A 20,688-nucleotide genomic window follows, 5' to 3' on the forward strand; every position below is an offset into this window, starting at 1 on the left:
TTCATACATGGATCCTATCTCGGATTTCGTGGCTTCAAGCCATTTGTCGGAATCCGGGCCCTCCATCGCTTCTTCATAGTTCGAAGGTTCACCATTGTCTAACAACATGATTTCCAGGACAGGGTTGCCGTACCACTCTGGTGTGGAACGTGTCCTTGTGGACCTATGAAGTTCAGTAGCAACTTGATCTGAAGTTTCATGATCATCATCATTAACTTCCTCTCTAGTTGGTGCAGGCACCACAGAAACATTTTCTTGAGCTGCGCTACTCTCCGGTTCAAGAGGCAATACTTCATCAAGTTCTACTTTCCTCCCACTTACTTCTTTCGAGAGAAACTCTTTCTCTAGAAAGGATCCATTCTTGGCAACAAAGATCTTTCCTTCGGATCTGAGGTAGAAGGTATACCCAATAGTTTCCTTAGGGTATCCTATGAAGACGCATTTTTCCGATTTGGGTTCGAGCTTTTCAGGTTGAAGTTTCTTGACATAAGCATCGCATCCCCAAACTTTCAGAAACGACAGCTTAGGTTTCTTCCCAAACCATAATTCATACGGTGTTGTCTTAACGGATTTCGACGGAGCCCTATTTAAAGTGAATGCGGCAGTCTCTAAAGCATAACCCCAAAATGATAGCGGTAGGTCGGTAAGAGACATCCTGGATCGCACCATATCCAATAGAGTGCGATTTTGACATTCGGACACACCATTATGCTGAGGTGTTTCAGGCGGCGTGAGTTGTGAAGCAATTCCACATTTCCTTAAGTGCGTGCCAAATTCGTGACTCAAATATTCTCCCCCACGATCTGATCCTAAGAACTTGTTTTTCCTGTCATGTTGATTCTCAACCTCACTCTAAAATTCCTTGAACTTTTCAAAGGTCTCAGACTTGTGTTTCATTAAGTAGACATACCCATATCTACTTAAGTCATCAGTGAGAGTGAGAACATAACGATAACCATCGCGAGCCTCAACGCTCATTGGACTGCACACATCAGTATGTATGATTTCCAATAAGTTGGTTGCTCGCTCAATTGTTCCGGAGAACGGAGTCTTGGTCATTTTTCCCATGAGGCATGGTTCACACGTGTCAAATGATTCATAATCAAGAGACTCAAAAGTCCATCTGCATGGAGTTTCTTCATGCATTTGACACCAATGTGACCAAGGCGGCAGTGCCACAAGTATGTGGGACTATCATTATCAACCTTATATCTTTTGGCATTCACACTATGAATATGTGTAACATCACGTTCGAGATTCAATAAGAATAAACCATTGACCAGCGGGGCATGACCATAAAACATATCTCTCATATAAATAGAACAACCATTATTCTCATATTTAAATGAGTAGCCATCTTGCATTAAACGAGATCCAGATACAATGTTCATGCTTAAAGCTGGTACTAAATAACAATTATTGAGGTTTAAAACTAATCCTGTAGGTAAATGTAGAGGTAGCATGCCGACGGCGATCACATCGACCTTGGAACCATTCCCGACGCGCATCGTCACCTCGTCCTTCGCCAGTCTCCGCTTATTCCGCAGCTCCTGTTTTGAGTTACAAATATGAGCAACTGCACCAGTATCAAATACCCAGGAGCTACTATGAGCGCTAGTTAGGTACACATCAATAACATGTATATCACATATACCTTTGGTATTGCCGGCCTTCTTATCCGCTAAGTACTTGGGGTAGTTCCGCTTCCAGTGACCATTTCCCTTGCAATAAAAGCACTCAGTCTCAGGCTTGGGTCCATGCTTTGGCTTCTTCCCGGCAACTGGCTTACCGGGCGCGGCAACTCCCTTGCCGTCCTTCTTGAAGTTCTTCTTACCCTTGCCTTTCTTGAACTTAGTGGTTTTATTCACCACCAACACTTGATGTTCCTTTTTGATCTCCACCTCCGCTGATTTCAGCATTGAATATACCTCAAGAATGGTCTTTTCCATCCCCTGCATATTGAAGTTCATCACAAAGCTCTTGTAGCTAGGTGGGAGCGACTGAAGGATTCTGTCAACGACCGCATCATCCGGGAGATTAACTCCTAGCTGAGATAAGCGATTGTGCAACCCAGACATTTTGAGTATGTGCTCGCTGACAGAACTATTCTCCTCCATCTTACAATTGTAGAACTTGCCGGAGACTTCATATCTCTCGACCCGGGCATGAGCTTGGAAAACCATTTTCAGCTCTTGGAACATCTCATATGCTCCATGTTGCTCAAAACGCTTTGGAGCCCCAGTTCTAAGCTGTAAAGCATGCCGCACTGAACCAGGGAGTAATCATCACTACGCGACTGCCAGGCGTTCATAACGTCTTGAGTTGCTGGGAAAAAACAGGTGCTTCACCTAGCGGTGCATCAAGGACATATGCTTTCTTGGCAGCTATGAGGATAATCCTCAGGTTATGGACCCAGTCCATGTAGTTGCCGCCATCGTCTTTCAGCTTGGTTTTCTCTAGGAACGCGTTGAAGTTGAGGGCAACATTAGCGTGGGCCATTTGATCTACAAGACATATTGCAAAGATTTTAGACTATGTTCATGATAATTAAGTTCATCTAATCAAATTATTTAATGAACCCCCACTCAGATAGACATCCCTCTAGTCATCTAAGTGATACATGATCCGAGTCAACTAGGCCGTGTCCGATCATCACGTGAGACGGACTAGTCATCATCGGTGAACATCTTCATGTTGATCGTATCTTCTATACGACTCATGTTCGACCTTTTGGTCTTTCGTGTTCCGAGGCCATGTCCGTACATGCTAGGCCCGTCAAGTCAACCTAAGTGTATTGCGTGTTTAAATTTGGCTTACAGCCGTTGTATGCGAACGTTAGAACCTATCACACCCGATCATCACGTGGTGCTTCGGAACAACGAACCTTAGCAACGGTGCACAGTTAGGGGGAACACAATTCTTGATATTTTAATGAGGGATCATCTTATTTATGCTACCGTCGTTCTAAGAAAATAAGATGTAAAAACATGATAAACATCACATGCAATCAAATAGTGACATGATATGGCCAATATCATTTTGCTCCTTTTGATCTCCATTTTTGGGGTGCCATGATCATCATCATCACCGACATGACACCATGATCTCCATCATCGTGTCTTCATGAAGTTGTCTCGCCAACTATTACTTCTACTACTATAGCTAACGGTTAGCAAAAAAGTAAAGTAATTACATGGCGTTTTCATTGACACGCAGGTCATACAATAAATTAAGACAACTCCTATGGCTCCTGCCGGTTGTCATACTCATCGACATGCAAGTCATGATTCCTATTACACGAACATGATCAATCTCATACATCACATATATCATTCATCACATCCTTTTGGCCATATCACATCACACGACATATGCTGCAAGAACAAGTTAGACGTCCTCTAGTTGTTGTTGCAAATTTTTATGTGGCTGCTATAGGTTTCTAGCAAGAACGTTTCTTACCTACGCCAAAACCACAACATGATATGACAATTTCTTTTTACCCTCCATAAGGACCCTTTTCATCGAATCCAATCCGACTAAAAGGGGAGAGACAGACACCTGCTAGCCACCTTATGCAACTAGTCATTGTCAGTCGGTGGAACCTGTCTCATGTAAGCGTACGTGTAAGGTCGGACCGGGCCGCTTCATCCCACGATGCCGCCGAATCAAGATAAGACTAGTAACGACAAGTAAATTAGCAAAATCGACGCCCACAACAATTTGTGTTCTACTCGTGCATAGAAACTACGCGTAGACCTAGCTCTGATACCATTGTTGGGGATCGTTGCAGAAATTAAAATTTTTCTATGCATCACCAAGATCAATCTATGGAGTTTACTAGCAACGAGAGGGGAGTGCATCTTCATACCTTTGAAGATCACGATGTGAAAGCGTTACAAGAACGCAGATGAAGGAGTTGTACTCGTAGCGATTCAGATCACGGTTGATTCCGATCTAAGCACCGAACAACGGTGCCTCCGCGTTCAACACACGTGCAGCCCAGTGACGTCTCCCGCGCCTTGATCCAGCAAGGAGAGAGGGAGAGGTTGGGGAAGACTCCGTCCAGCAGCAGTACGACGGCGTGGTGGTGGTGGAGGAGCGTGGCACTCCAGCAGGGCTTCGCCAAGCACTGCGAGAGACGAGGAGGGAGAGGGGTAGGGCTGCGCCAAGAGAGAGGGAGACTCGTGTCTCTCGCAGCCCCCAAACCCCCACTATATATAGGGGAAGGGGAGGGTGCGCCGCCCCCTAGATCCATCTAGAGGGGGGGGGGGGCGGGGCGGTGGCCCCTCATGGGGGGGGGCAGCGACCCCCTTAGGGTTTCCAACTAGGCCCCCCCGCGGCCCCCTAGGTTTTCCAACCCTAGGCACCTTGGGCCTTTGGGGGGGGGGTGCACCAGCCCACTAAGGGGCTGGTTCCTACCCAACTACAACCCATTAGGTCCTTCGGGGCAGGTGGACCCTCCCGGTGGACCCCTGGAACCCCTTCGGTGGTCCCGGTACAATACCGATAAACCCCGAAACCTTTTCGGTGGCTGAAACTGGACTTCCCATATATAAATCTTTACTTTCGGACCATTCCGGAACTCCTCGTGACGTCCGGGATCTCATCCGGGACTCCGAAAAACATTCGGTAGCCACGTACATCTATTCCCTATAACCCTAGCGTCATCGAACCCTAAGTGTGTAGACCCTACGGGTTTGGGAACTATGCAGACATGACCGAGACATCTCTCCGGCCAATAACCAACAGCGGGATCTGGATACCCTGTTGGCTCCCACATGTTCCATGATGATCTCATCGGATGAACCACGATGTCAAGGATTCAATCAATCCCGTATACGATTCCCTTTGTCTACCGGTATAGCACTTGCCCGAGATTCGATCGTCGGTATACCGATACCTTGTTCAATCTCGTTATGGCAAGTATTTACTCGTTCCGTAACACATCATCCTGTGACCAACCCCTTAGTCACATTGAGCTCATTACGATGATATCTTACCGAGTGGGCCCAGAGATACCTCTCCGTCATACGGAGGACAAACCCCAGTCTCAATTCGTGCCAACCCAATAGATACTTTCAGAGATACCCGTAGTGCACCTTTATAGCCACCCAGTTACGTTGTGACATTTGGCACACCCAAAGCATTCCTACGGTATCCGGGAGGTGCACAATCTCATGGTCTAAGGAAAAGATACTTGACATTAGAAAAGCTTTAGCATACGAACTACACGATCTTGTGCTAGGCTTAGGATTGGGTCTTGTCCATCACATCATTCTCCTAATGATGTTATCCCGTTATCAACGACATCCAATGTCCATGGTTAGTAAACCGTAACCATCTATTGATCAACGAGCTAGTCAACTAGAGGCTCACTAGGGACATGTTGTGGTCTATGTATTCACACATGTATTACGATTTTCGGATAACACAATTATAACATGAACAATAGACAATTATCATGAACAAGGAAATATAATAATAACCATTTTATTATTGCCTCTAGGGCATATTTCCAACACCGGGGAGGCCACAACCCACCAGGGCACGCCAGGCGGCTGATAACCCACAAGTATAGGGGATCAATTGTAGCCTCTTTCGATAAGTAAGAGTGTCGAACCCAACATGGAGGTAAAGGTAGAACAAATATTCCCTCAAGTTCTATCGACCACCGATACAACTCTACGCACGCTTAACGTTCGCTTTACCTAGAACAAGTATGAAACTAGAAGTACTTTGTAGGTGTAACGGGATAGGTTTGCAAGAATATAAAGAGCACGTAAATAAAACTAGGGGCTGTTTTAGGTAAAGAAGCAATAAAGTTAGTATAGCGAGTGTGGAAAAGTGGTGGTTGGAGTTGCAAAATTGTGCCTAAGCAATTGACTACTTCACTAGACCGATAGCAAGTTTTATGTGGGAGAGGCCACTGCTAGCATGTCATCCCTGACTTGGAATTCTATGCACTTATGATTGGAACTATTAGCAAGCATCCGCAACTACTAACGTTCATTAAGGTAAAACCCAACCATAGCATTAAGATATATTGGTCCCCCTTCAATCCTGTATGCATCAATTTCCATGCCAGGTTGAAGCTTCTGTCACTCTTGCCCTCCAATACATAGTCCTATCAACATACAACTAACCCTATGGTGTGATCCACGCGCGCGCATATGATGGGCACCAAAGGACAGCAACATAATCACAAGCAAATTAAATCAATCATAGTAATTCACCAATCACCGATAGGACAGCGAAAATCTACTCAGACATCATAGGATGGCAACACATCATTGTATAATAATATGAAGCATAAAGCACCATGTTCAAGTAGAGGGTACAGCGGGTTGCGGGAGAGTGGACCGCTATAGATAGATGGGGGCAGGTGATGGAGATGTTGGTGAAGATGGCGGAGGTGTTGGTGTAGATTGCGGTGATCATGATGGCTCCCGGCAGCGTTCCGGCGCCATCGGAAGCGAGGGGGAGAGAGCCCCCCTTATTCTTATTCTTCCTTGACCTTCTCCCTATATGGGAGAAGGGTTTCCCCTCTGGTGCATGGTCTCCATGGCTTGGGAGGGGCGAGAGCCCCTTCGAGATTGGATCTATCTCTCTGTCTCTCTCTATTTCTGCATTCTCAGATTCTGCCCTTTCACCGTTTCTTATATTCCCAGAGATCCATAACTCCGATTGGGCTGAAATTTTAACACGATCTCTATCCGGATATTAGCTTTCTTGCGGCGAAAGAAGGGCATAAACCGCCTTACGGCATGGCCACGAGGGCCCAGGGTGTGCCTGCCCCTCTGGGCGCGCCCCCTGCCTCATGGCCCCATCGGGCATCGTCTCGCGTTGATTTTTCTTCCCAAAAATCACATGTATTCCAACAAAAAATCTCCGTCAGTTTTTATCCCGTTTGGACTCCGTTTGATATGGATTTACTGCGAAACAAAAAACATGCAACAAACAAGAACTGGCACTGGGCACTGGATCAATATATTAGTCCCAAAAATAGTATAAAAAGTTGCCAAAAGTATATGAAAGTTGTAGAATATTGGCATGGAACAATCAAAAATTATAGATATGACGGAGACGTTTCAGTGGCCCCCCTCTGGTGTTTATTGGCTCCAATATTCCTTAAATAATTCATAAAAAATCTCTGTAAAGTTTCAGCTCATTTGGAGTTGTGCAGAGTAGGTGGTCTGACGTAGCTTTTCCAGGTCCAGATTTCCAGCTGCCAGAATTCTCCCTCTTGGTGTGTGTCGGTGTCAAAACCGGCGGATCTCGGGTAGGGGGTCCCGAACTGTGCGTCTAAGGCGGATGGTAACAGGAGGCAGGGGACACGATGTTTTACCCAGGTTCGGGCCCTCTTGATGGAGGTAAAACCCTACGTCCTGCTTGATTAATATTGATGATATGGGTAGTACAAGAGTAGATCTACCACGAGATCGGAGAGGCTAAACCGTAGAAGCTAGCCTATGCTATGATTGTATGTTGTCCTACGGACTAAAACCCTCCGGTTTATATAGACACCGGAGGGGGCTAGGGTTACACAAGGTCGGTTACAAAGGAGGAGATATACATATCCGTATTGCCTAAGCTTGCCTTCCACGCCAAGTAGAGTCCCATCCGGACACGAGACGAAGTCTTCAATCCTGTATATTCATAGTCCAACAGTTCGGCCAAAGGATATAATCTAGCTGTCCGGAGACCCCCTAATCCAGGACTCCATCAGTAGCCCTTGAACCAGGCTTCAATGACGATGAGTCCAGTGCGCAGTGTTGTCTTTGGCATTGCAAGGCGGGTTCTTCTCCAATTTTCAAGTGTTTGTAAGTAGTGTCCGGCTCCATAAATGTTGAACCTCTTGGCTTCAGTGCCCAATAAGGGCTTTCTCCCACGCGTCGAATGAATACGAGGCGCCAGGGCATTTTTTCATTCGCCCCCTAGCCAGATAAATAAATTGTCTATTAAAGGGATGGGGATTCTTAGATCCGATCCATACCATCCTACCCCAGCGAGAATCCATCAGAGCGTGTTTCGGAAAGATCCATTCCATCTTGGCCGACCTCCGCAGCTCCTCCTCCCGCCCCCGTGGCCCTAAGCCCGGTGATTGGGAGAGGTGTTCAGTCCCGCACAGTCGATTAGTCGAATTGCAGACTAAGGGATTTCTCCCTCCGGCGTATATGGTGCCCGTTCGAGCCGGGCTTGCCACCTACAATGGCGGGGGAGCAAGCGGAGAGCTTTCCCCGTCCCTCCATGGGGGAACGGGTTTGCCTTGTTCCTTATTTACTAAGGGGACTCGGATTTCCAATTCATCCATTTCTCCACGGGCTCCTGGAGTTCTACGGCCTCCAATTAGACAATCTCACCCCTGCCTCCATTCTACATATCGCTGGCTATGTTGCTCTCTGCGAGTTGTTCCCGGGCTGCGAGACTCACTTCGAGCTATGGAAAAGGCTATTTTGCCTCGTCCCTCGCATACAGAGGAGATCACTTTATCAAGTGGGCGGAGCCGAAATATGGCGCATCACCATTACCGGATACCTGTCCGGTACCACGAAGAAGTCGTCCGAAGACTGGCCTTCAGAATGGTTTTACATGTAGGACGTTCCCCTTCCGGACCCTGTTCGGCGGGGTCTTCCCGAGTTCAACAATGCTCCTCTGAAGAAGCACCGAAGTTGGCGCCCACGGAGCCCCCAGGCGGAAGACAACGGAGAAGTCCTCTATCTGATGAACCGGATCAAAGCACTGGCTCAATCAGGATTGATAATAATCGAAGTTATGTCGATTTGCATAATGCGGGGAGTGCAGCCACTTCAATATCGTGGGCACCCCTTGTGGTGTTATAACGGGGCAGATGACGCCACCCACTGCGGGCGTAAGGGTCCGGACAATGCTGCCGCTCTAGCAAAAATTCGGTCCGAACTGTTCAAGGGTGAGGAAGAGGAGTTGACCCGCATCAAGCCACGGGATGGACTCTCCATGTACAATCCTCCAAGATGGGTAAATTACATCTCCCTGCTCCCATTTTTCCCGCATTCTTAGTCGTAAGTATTCACCTTGCCACTTTGCGGCAGGAACTGCGAAAAGCCATAAAGGAGGTCAACAGCCTGCTACGTCTTGAGCTTGCGTTGGTTTTCCCCGAAGAGGAAGGGATGATGCAGCAGAGTAGCGTAAGTATTTCCCTCAGTTTTTGATAACCAAGGTATCAATCCAGTAGGAGGCCACGCTCAAGTCCCTCGTACCTGAACAAAGCGATAGCTACTCGCAACCAACGCGATTAGGGGTTGTCAATCCCTTCACGGTCACTTACGAGAGTGAGATCTGATAGATATAATATTTTTGGTATAAAGATGCAAAGTAAAAAGTAAAAGCAAAGTAAAAAGCAAAGCAAGATTAAAGTGATGGAGATTGATATGATGAGAATAGACCCGGGGGCCATAGGTTTCATTAGTGGCTTCTCTCAAGAGCATAAGTATTCTACGGTGGGTGAACAAATTACTGTTGAGCAATTGACAGAATTGAGCATAGTTATGAGAATATCTAGGCATGATCATGTATATAGGCATCACGTCCGTGACAAGTAGATCGAAATGATTCTGCATCTACTACTATTACTCCACTCATCGACCGCTATCCAACATGCATCTAGAGTATTAAGTTAAAAACAGAGTAACGCCTTAAGCAAGATGACATGATGTAGAGAGATAAATTCATGCAATATGAAATAAACCCCATCTTATTATCCTCGATGGCAACGATACAATACGTGCCTTGCTGCCCCTTCTGTCACTGGGTAAGGACACCGCAAGATCGAACCCAAAGCTAAGCACTTCTCCCATGGCAAGAACTACCAATCTAGTTGGCCAAACCAAACGGATAACTCGAAGAGACTTGCAAAGATAACCAATCATACATAAAAGAATTCAGAGAAGATTCAAATATTATTCATAGATAGACTTGATCATAAACCCACAATTCATCGGTCTCAACAAACACACCGCAAAAAGAAGATTACATCGAATAGATCTCCGCAAGAGAGGGGGAGAACTTTGTATTGAGATCCAAAGAGAGAGAAGAAGCCATCTAGCTACTAACTATGGGCCCGAAGGTCTGAGGTAAACTACTCACACTTCATCGGAGAGGCTATGATGATGTAGAAGCCCTCTGTGATGACGGCCCTCTTTCGGCGGAGCTCCGGAACAGGCCCCAAGAAGTTATCTCATGGATACAGAAAGTTGCGGCGGTGGAATTAGGTTTTTGGCTCCTGTTCTGATTGTTTGGGGGTACGTAGGTATATATAGGAGGAAGGAGTACGTCGGTGGAGCACCGAGGGGCCCACGAGGCAGGGGGCGCGTCCTAAGGGGGGCGCCCCCCACCCTCGTGACCTCCTCTTTGACTCCCCGGAGTAGGGTCCAAGTCTCCTGGATCACGTTCGGTGAGAAAATCACGTTCCCGAAGATTTTATTCCGTTTGGACTCCGTTTGATATTCCGTTTCTCCGAAACACTAAAATAGGCAAAAAACAGCAATTCTGGGCTGGGCCTCCGGTTAATAGGTTAGTCCCAAAAATAATATAGAAGTGGAAAATAAAGCCCAATATAGTCCAAAACAGTAGATAATATAGCATGGAGCAATCAAAAATTATAGATACGTTGGAGACGTATCAGGCATCCCCAATCTTAATTCCTGCTCGTCCTCGAGTAGGTAAATGATAAAAAGAGAATTTTTGATGCGGAGTGCTACTTGGCATAATTTCAATGCAAATCTTCTTAATTGTGGTATGAATATTCAGATTAGAGAGATTCAAGACAAAAGTTTATATTGACATAAAAATAATAATACTTCAAGCATACTAACAAAGCAATTATGTCTTCTCAAAATAACATGGCCAAAGAAAGTTATCCCTACAAAATCATATAGTCTGGCTATGCTCCATCTTCACCACACAAAGTATTTAAATCATGCACAACCCTGATGACAAGCCAAGCAATTGTTTCATACTCTAACTTTTTCAAAACGTTTTCAATCTACACGCAATACATGTGCGTGAGCCATGGATATAGAACTATAGGTGGAATAGAAGGGTGGTTGTGGAGAAGACAAAAAGGAGGGGAAGATAGTCTCACATCAACTAGGCGTATCAACGGGCTATGGAGATGCCCATCAATAGATATCAATGTGAGTGAGTAGGGATTGCCATGCAACAGATGCAGTAGAGCTATAAATGTATGAAAGCTCAACAAAAGAAACTAAGTGGGTGTGCATCCAACTTGCTGGCTCACGAAGACCTAGGGCAATTTTGAGGAAGCCCATCGTTGGAATATACAAGCCAAGTTCTATAATGAAAAATTCCCACTAGTATATGAAAGTGACAACATATGAGACTCTCTATATGAAGAAATGGTGCTACTTTGAAGCACAATATATGAGACTTGCTATATCATGGTGCTACTTTGAAGCACAAGTGTGGAAAAAAGGATAGTAGCATTGCCCCTTTTTTTGGGCCTTCTTTTTTTTTCTTTGGCCTTTCTCTCTTTTTTATTGGGACAATGCTCTATTAAATGATGATCATCACACTTTTATTTATTTACAACTCGATTCTAAAACAAATTATGACTCTATATGGATGCCTCCGGCGGTGTACCGGGATATGCAATGAATCAAGAGTGACAAGTATGAAAAAATTATGAAGGGTGGCTTTGCCACAAATACTATGTCAACTACATGATCATGCTAAGCAATATGACAATGATGAATATGTCATGATGAACTAGATGGTGGAAAGTTGCATGGCAATATATGTCGGAATGGCTATGGAAATGCCATAATAGGTAGGTATGGTCGCTGTTTTGAGGAAGGTATATGGTAGGTGTATGATACCGGTAAAAGGTGCGCGGTATTAGAGAGGCTAGCAAAGGTGGAAGGGTGAGAGTGCGTATAATCCATGGACTCAACATTAGTCATAAAGAACTCATATACTTATTGCAAAAATCTAGAAGTTATCAAAGCAAAGTATTACGCGCATGCTCCTAGGGGGATAGATTGGTAGGAAAAGACCATCGCTCGTCCCCGACCGCCACTCATAAGGAAGACAATCAATAAATAAATCATGCTCCGACTTCATCACATAACGGTTCACCATACGTGCATGCTACGGGAATCACAAACTTGAACACAAGTATTCTTTAAATTCACAACTACTCAACTAGCATGACTTTAATATTATCACCTCCATATCTCAAAACAATTATCATGTTTCAATCTTTTCTTAGTATTCAACACACTCAAAAGAAAGTTTCACAAATCTTGAATACCAAGCATACTATTATTAAGCAAATTACTACACTATTAAGAGACTCTCAAAATAATTTAAGTGAAGCATGAGAGATCCATAGTTTCTTTAAAACAAATCCACCACCGTGCTCTAAAAGATCTAAGTGAAGCACATAGAGCAAAATTATAACACTCAAAAGATATAAGTGAAGCACATAGAGAAAAACTACTTAGCTCCAAATATATAAGTGAAGCACATAGAGCAAAACTACATAGCTCAAAAGATATAAGTGAAGCACATAGAGCAAAATTATAACGCTCAAAAGATATAAGTGAAGCACATAGAGTATTCTATCAAATTTTAATTCATGTATGGCTCTCTCAAAAGGTGTGTACAGCAAGGATGATTGTGGCATACTAAGACACAAAGACACAAATAATACAAGACGCTCCAAGCAAAACACATATCATGTTGGTGAGTAAAAATATAGCTCCAAGTAAATTACCGATGGAAGTGGACGAAAGAGGGGATGCCTTCCGGGGCATCCCCAAGGTTTGAATTTTTGGTGTCCTTGGATTATCTTGGGGTGCCATGGGAATCCCCAAGCTTAGGCTCTTGCCACTCCTTGTTCCATGATCCATCAAAAGAATTCACCCAAAACTTGAAAACTTCACAACACAAAACTCAAAATAGAAAACTCGTGAGCTCCGTTAGCGAAAGAAAACAAACGACCACTTCAAGGTACTGTAATGAACTAATTATTTATTTATATTGGTGTTAAACCTACTGTTTTCCAACTTTTCTATGGATTATAAACTATTTTACTAGCCATAGATTCATCAAAATAAGCAAACAACACACGAAAAACAGAATCTGTCAAAAACAGAAAAGTCTGTAGTAATCTGTAGCTAGCACAAGATCTGGAACCCCAAAAATCCTAAAATAAATTGATGGACGTGAGGAATTTATCTATTAATCATCTGCAAAAATAATTAACTAAATAGCACTCTTCAAATAAAAATTACAGCAGTTCTTGTGAGCGCTAAAGTTTCTGTTTTTTACAGCAAGTTCAACAAGACTTTCCCCAAGTCTTCCCAACGGTTCTACTTGGCACAAACACTAATTAAACACAAAAAACACAACCAAAACAGAGGCTAAATAATTTATTTATTACTAAACAGGAGCAAAAAGCAAGTAATAAAAATAAAATTGGGTTGCCTCCCAACAAGCGCTATCGTTTAACGCCCCTAGCTAGGCATAAAAGCGATGATAGATCTAGGTATTGCCATCTTTGGTAGGCAATCCATAAGTGGCTCTCATGATAGTTTCATATGGAAATTTTATTTTATTTCTTGGAAAGTGTTACATGCCCCTTTTTAATGGAAATTGAAATCTAATATTCCCTTCCTTCATATCAATATCGCACCAACCGTTCTAAGGAAAGGTCTACCAAGAATAATAGGGCAAGAAGGATTGCAATCTATATCAAGAACAATGAAATCTACGGGCACATAATTCCTATTTGCAACGATAAGAACATCATTAATCCTTCATATAGGTTTCTTAATAGTGGAATCCGCAAGATGCAAGTTTAGAGAGCAATCATCAAAATCGCAGAAATCTAGTAAATCACACAAAGTCTTGGGAATAGTAGAGACACTAGCACCCAAATCACACAAAGCATAAAACTCATGATCTTTAATTTTAATTTTAATAGTTGGTTCCCACTCATCATAGAGTTTTCTAGGGATAGAAACTTTTAACTCAAGTTTTTCTTCATAAGATTGCATCAAGGCATCAACAATATGTTCGGTGAAGGCTTTATTTTGACTATAAGCATGTGGAGAATTTAGCACGGATTGCAACAAGGAAATACAATCAATTAAATAACAACTTTCATAATTAAATTCCTTGAAATCCAATATAGTGGGTTTAGCAACATCTAGATTTTTATTTCTTTCAATCCCACTTTCATCAATTTCATCATTAAGATCTAAATACTCCGAATTTTTAGAACGCCTTCTAGGTAAAGGAAGATCATATTCAGTTTCATCAAGATTCATATTGCAAAACAAAGATTTAATAGGGGACACATCAATAACTTTTAGATCTTCATCTTGATTTTCATAGGAATTGGAGGAACACGCTTTAATAAAGGCATCTTTGGAAGCACGCATCCTAGCGGTTCTTTCCTTGCACTCATCAATGGAAATTCTCATGGATTTGAGAGAATCATTGATATCATGCTTAGGAGGAATAGATCTAAGCTTTAAAGAATCAACCTCAAGATAAATTCTATCAATGTTTCTAGCAAAATCATCAACTTTAAGCAATTTCTCCTCAAGCAAAGCATTAAAATTCTTTTGTGAATTCATAAATTCTTTAACACTATTCTCAAATTCAGAGGGCATCTTATTATAATTTCCATAAGAGTTGTTGTAGGAATTCCCATAATTATTAGAAGGATTACTAGGATATGGCCTAGGATTAAAATTTCCTCTATAAGCGTTGTTACCAAAATTATTCCTACCAACAAAATTCACATCCATAGATTCATTGTTATTCTCAATCAAAGTAGACAAAGGCATATCATTAGGATCAGAAGAAACACTCTTAGTAGCAAATAATTTCATAAGTTCATCCATCTTTCCACTCAAAACATTGATTTCTTCTATCGCATGCACTTTTTTATTAGAAGATCTTTCAGTATGCCATTGAGAATAATTAACCATAATATTATCTAGGAGTTTAGTAGCATCTCCTAAAGTGATTTCCATAAAAGTGCCTCCCGCGGCCAAATCTAAAAAATTTCTAGAAGCAAAATTCAATCCGGCATAAATTTTTTGTATAATCATCCACAAATTCAAACCATGAGTAGGGCAATTACGTATCATTAATTTCATTCTCTCCCAAGCTTGTGCAACATGTTCATGATCAAGTTGCTTAAAATTCATAATATCGTTTCTAAGAGAGATGATCTTAGCGGGAGGGAAATACTTAGAGATAAAAGATGAAAACCAAGATTTAGCATGATCTCTAAGCGAAAAAGGAAATAGCTTCAATTTAACAACATCATTATTGACATCTTTTTTCTTTTGCATATCACATAAATCAACGAAGCTATTCAGATGAGTTGCGGCATCTTCACTAGGAAGGCTGGCGAATTGATCTTTCATAACAAGATTCAACAAAGCAGCATTAATTTCACAAGATTCAGCATCGGTAAGAGGAGCAATCGGAGTGCTAGGGAAATAATTATTATTGGTATTGGTGAAGTCACACAATTTGGTAGTATCTTGAGCCATCACGACAAACAAGCAAACTAGCACACGAGCAAACAAGAGCAAATGGGCAAAAGAGGCAAATAGAGAGGGAGGATAGAGAGAGAGGGTGAATAAAACGGCAAGGGTGAATTGGGGGGAGAGGAAAACGAGAGGCAAATGGCAAATAATGTAATGCGAGAGATAGGGATTGTGATGGGTACTTGGTATGTTGACTTTTTGCGTAGACTCCCCGGCAACGGCGCCAGAAATCCTTCTTGCTACGTCTTGAGCTTGCGTTGGTTTTCCCCGAAGAGGAAGGGATGATGCAGCAGAGTAGCGTAAGTATTTCCCTCAGTTTTGAGAACCAAGGTATCAATCCAGTAGGAGACCACGCTCAAGTCCCTCGTACCTGCACAAAGCGATAGCTACTCGCAACCAACGCGATTAGGGGTTGTCAATCCCTTCACGGTCAGTTACGAGAGTGAGATCTGATAGATATAATATTTTTGGTATTTTTGGTATAAAGATGCAAAGTAAAAAGTAAAAGCAAAGTAAAAAAGCAAAGCAAGATTAAAGTGATGGAGATTGATATGATGAGAATAGACCCGGGGGCCATAGATTTCACTAGTGTCTTCTCTCAAGAGCATAAGTATTCTATGGTGGGTGAACAAATTACTGTTGAGCAATTGACAGAATTGAGCATAGTTATGAGAATATCTAGGCATGATCATGTATATAGGCATCACGTCCGTGACAAGTAGATCGAAACGATTCTGCATCTACTACTATTACTCCACTCATCGACCGCTATCCAGCATGCATCTAGAGTATTAAGTTAAAAACAGAGTAACGCCTTAAGCAAGATGACATGATGTAGAGAGATAAATTCATGCAATATGAAATAAACCCCATCTTGTTATCCTCGATGGCAACGATACAATACGTGCCTTGCTGCCCCTTCTATCACTGGGTAAGGACACCGCAAGATCGAACCCAAAGCTAAGCACTTCTCCCATGGCAAGAACTACCAATCTAGTTGGCCAAACCAAACGGATAGTTCGAAGAGACTTGCAAAGATAACCAATCATACATAAAAGAATTCAGAGAAGATTCAAATATTATTCATAGGTAGACTTGATCATAAACCCACAATTCATCGGTCTCAACAAACACACCACAAAAAGAAGATTACATCGAATAGATCTCCGCAAGAGAGGGGGAGAACTTTGTATTGAGATCCAAAGAGAGAGAGAAGAAGCCATCTAGCTACTAACTATGGACCCGAAGGTCTGAGGTAAACTACTCACACTTCATCGGAGAGGCTATGATGATGTAGAAGCCCTCCGTGATGACGACCCTCTTCCGGCGGAGCTCCGGAACAGGCCCCAAGATGGGATCTCATGGATACAGAAAGTTGCGGCGGTTGAATTAGGTTTTTGGCTCCTGTTCTGATCATTTGGGGGTACGTAGGTATATATAGGAGGAAGGAGTACGTCGGTGGAGCACCGAGGGGCCCACGAGGCAGGGGGCGCGTCCTAAGGGGGGCGCCCCCACCCTCGTGACCTCCTCTTTGACTCCCCGGAGTAGGGTCCAAGTCTCCTGGATCACGTTCGGTGAGAAAATCACGTTCCCGAAGATTTTATTCCGTTTGGACTCCGTTTGATATTCCGTTTCTCCGAAACACTGAAATAGGCAAAAAACAGCAATTCTGGGCTAGGCCTCCGGTTAATAGGTTAGTCCCAAAAATAATATAGAAGTGGAAAATAAAGCCCAATATAGTCCAAAACAGTAGATAATATAGCATGGAGCAATCAAAAATTATAGATACATTGGAGACGTATCACAACCCTTCTCCACAACCAGAGGACCCTGATCGGGCCCTCGACTCCGGACTTGAAGAAGATTTGGTTATATTTGTGGAGCTGATAGACTGACAGTTCTACCAGTTAAGCTGCGACGATGCCATGGTGGCCATTACGGCCGACTATCCCAGACTGCTCCCTGCATCGCAAGTAAAAAAAACCAAAAATCCCAACTCCAAAACTTGGATCCCCATTTAGGTACTTCACCCACCATATACACATGGCATCTTCTACAGGGAAGGCATTCGGGATGCCCTGCCGAACCCGCAGCAACTCGCCAACAAGAGGCACCGAGGCCGGGTAGGCCAAAAAGGAAGGCGGTCAGGACGGAGACACCAACGCAAAGGTATAAGAAAAACCCCACCCTGTGGTTGTCGTCTTTCTCGAAATGTCATGACGCCCGTGTTTCTTTAACAGAAAAAACGCTCACCAGAATGTGTCCGGCGATGTTGCCAATCACACTTCCACCAGTCGGGCGCCAGGACCGAACATGGAGGCAGAAGCCGATAGAGGATGTGGATAGATTATCCGCTACAAACTCAGAGGTGGAAAGCGCCATGAATCATAGGCGCCGCCGGGCCGTACTCCGTGACGCTTGTTTCTCACCAGAGGCGTTTGACGCCTTCAATTCTGGAGAGGCGTACCTCCGTGCTGCTCAAGATGGTCTAGCCAGAGCCACGGATCAGTATGTAAAGGATGTACAGTTGAGTAAATCTGACGATTTATATGTATCAGTAGCCCCTGAGACTTGAAATAGTTAGCAGAACTGATTTAAGGATCATCTTTATTGTGTAGGTTCTTACAGAGAAGAATACTAGGCTGTCACAGGAGCTAGAGGAATGCAAGGCCCAACTACGGGCTGCTGTGGCCGCCTTGCAGGAACCGAAAAAGTCACATGCTGGTAACATTTACTTTAAAGAATGATGGTTACCATATAATGTGCGGCATGGCTACAGATCTAACAATAGATGTTGCAGATGAATCCAGAGAGAATCCGGAGGACCAGCATGTTATGCGACAGCTAGAGGCTGGCAAATGCGTGCTGACTGAGGTTAGGCGGGAGAAAAACAATCTCCAAGATGCCAATATTAAGCTGAACGTGGAACTAAAAGACGTTCGGGGCCAGCTTGCAGACTTCGAGAAGGAGAATAAGCGGCTTCGGCGCGGCATTTTCAGTAAGTGCTTGAACGAATCCTTTTAAAGGAGTTCGGCAAAGAAGCCGACTAACAACGTTATGTCTGTAGGTATGCTGATGGGTCATCCCGCGGAGGAAATGCTCGGGTCTGCGGGTGATCTTCTGTCCGAGCTGTCACATCTACACGAACAAGTTCGGCAGGTGATGCAGGATGTTGCCCAGGCCTTGTGGCCATCCGTCTCCCTGCCAGAAGGCGTTGCCGAGCTTGCAGAGAAGCTCAAGGGAGCACGGCGGTGCTTCCGATTATGGAAGATATCAGCATGCCGACAGGGTGCCAGAGAAGCCTGGGCCATGGTGAAGACGCGGTATACAAAGGCAGACCCAAATCGCATGGCCGAGGTCGGACCTGTGGGGCCCGACGAGAAAGAGATCCCCGTTAGCTTAGTTTATGGGCAAGTAGAATTAGCCGCAAAGTATTCTCAACGGGATTGTAAGCTAGACCGCCTGTTGGATGGTATAAAAGAGGAATTTAGTCAGTCTCAAGACTATGTAATTAAAGTGACATGTATAATGCCTTCTAGCCGGATTGTAGAGCATTTGTCGTTGCAGACCTTTTCGCTTCAACCTCCGGTCCCAATAGTTCGGAGTGTATCCGAATACCCGCTCAGTTATATAAGAACCGGGGTATGCGTGGAGACCACGCGTAGGGGTCATTAGTGCTTTATCAGACAAGTGCCCAACTAGTTATGTTATATTACATGGGTGGTAAGAAACATCTTCCAGGGAGAATAGTTCCGTTAAGGGTTCCTTTCCCTGGGTAGGCATGCCCTAAAGTGCATGTCCGGACTGCGATAGGAAACACAGGAAAAACATCCGGGGGCAGATATGGACAATAAATAAAAATCATCTTTTGTTAACCGACTGAATATTCCCTTAAGAATGCTAGCTTTCGGCTTCACCCAGTCTGAGGTACACATCCGGCTGACCCGGCAGTAACAATCGCAGAGGTGCTCCCCTTATGCCCTAGCCGAATTAACGGGAACGTAGGGCATAAATACAAGAGCCAGGCAACCCAGCTTGGCCAAAACTTAAGTCATATCGATGCATATAATGGTGAAAAAAGGTACATGCGGAAGTATAACACATGTGTGGGACGTGAGGCCCAGATAATTAGTTTAAGCTTCTGTGAAAGAAGCCCCCAGGTATGAAGAGTGTGGCTAGCGCATCTGTAATGTGCAGGCAAGGCACAAGGTGACCCTTGAAGGCCTAGAGAAATAATAAAAGAAAGAAAGAAAGAGAAACAAGACAGATAATGTGTATGCAGAAAATGGACAAAGGGAGGGGACTAACATAGAGTCCGGTGCTAGGCGTAGAATCTTCGGAGCCTGGCCGCGTTCCATGGGTTTGGCTCGAGTCGACTAGTCGATGCATCCTGCAGTCGGTATGCTCCACCGGTCAGAACTTGGTCAATAATGATGGGACCTTCCTATTTGGGCTCGAGCTTGTTCTTTTTCTTATCCGGCAGGCGTAGAACTAGTTCACCAACGTTATAAGTTTTGGCCGGTACTTCTCTACTTTGGTATCTGTGAGCCTGTTGCTGATAAAATGCGGAACGGGCTTTGGCTATGTCGCGCTCCTCCTCCAGGGTGTCCAAACTGTCCTGCCGATCGAGCTCGGCTTCTCTTTCTTCGTACATGCGCACTCGAGGTGAGTCATGAATTATGTCACAGGGCAAGACTGCCTCTGCGCCGTACACCATAAAGAAGGGTGTATATCCGGTACTACGATTCGGCATGGTCCGCAGCCCCCAGAGTATGGAGTGGAGCTCCTCTACCCAATGCGTGTTAGACTCCGTTAAGGAGTGCACTAATCTGGGTTTAATGCCGCTCATTATAAGACCGTTTGCTCGCTCGACTTGACCGTTGGTTTGTGGGTGATAGACTGAAGCATAGTCGAGCTTGATGCCCATTTTGCTGCACCAGAGTTTTACCTCGTCGGACGTGAAGTTCGTGCCATTATCAGTGATGATGCTGTGGGGGATGCCATAACGGTGTACAACCCCGGATATGAAGTCTATCACCGGTCCGGATTCGGCTATTTTAACAGGTTTGGCCTCTATCCGTTTGGTGAATTTATCCACCATGACCAATAAGTATTTTTT

The sequence above is a fragment of the Triticum urartu genome, chromosome 2 (assembly GCF_003073215.2).
Source record: "Triticum urartu cultivar G1812 chromosome 2, Tu2.1, whole genome shotgun sequence".
NCBI classification, from domain to species: Eukaryota; Viridiplantae; Streptophyta; class Magnoliopsida; order Poales; family Poaceae; genus Triticum; species Triticum urartu.